Raw genomic sequence first — 357 nt, forward strand, 5'->3', positions numbered from 1 at the left:
AGCGTGTGCGTATATTCCGTGTAGTTTGACGCGACCGTGTGCGTACATTGCGTGTAGTTTGACGCAAGCGTGTGTGTATATTCCCTGTAGTTTAACGCGAGTGAGTGTGTATATTCCGTGTAGTTTGACGCAAGCGTGTGCGTATATTCCGTGTAGTTTGACGCGAGTGTGTGTGTATATTCCGTGTAGTTTGACGCAAGCGTGTGCGTATATTCCATGTAGTTTGACGCAAGTGTGTGCGTATATTCCGTGTACTTTGACGCAAGCGTGTGCGTATATTCCGTGTAGTTTGACGCGAGCGTGTGCGTATATTCCGTGTAGGTTGGGGCGAGCGTGGGCGTGGATTGCGGGGAGTTT

The 357-nt window shown here is 49.6% G+C and overlaps 1 protein-coding gene across 1 annotated transcript in view; it reads right to left on the reverse strand.

The window, feature by feature from the left end:
• LOC107574852 (biogenesis of ribosomes BRX1) overlaps window positions 1-357 on the reverse strand; it is a 6,229-nt gene that overhangs the window by 4,516 nt on the left and 1,356 nt on the right. The window lies entirely within an intron of this gene.

Source organism: Sinocyclocheilus grahami, unplaced genomic scaffold (genome assembly GCF_001515645.1).
Source record: "Sinocyclocheilus grahami isolate Dianchi unplaced genomic scaffold, SAMN03320097.WGS_v1.1 scaffold2360.1, whole genome shotgun sequence".
Taxonomy (NCBI): Eukaryota; Metazoa; Chordata; class Actinopteri; order Cypriniformes; family Cyprinidae; genus Sinocyclocheilus; species Sinocyclocheilus grahami.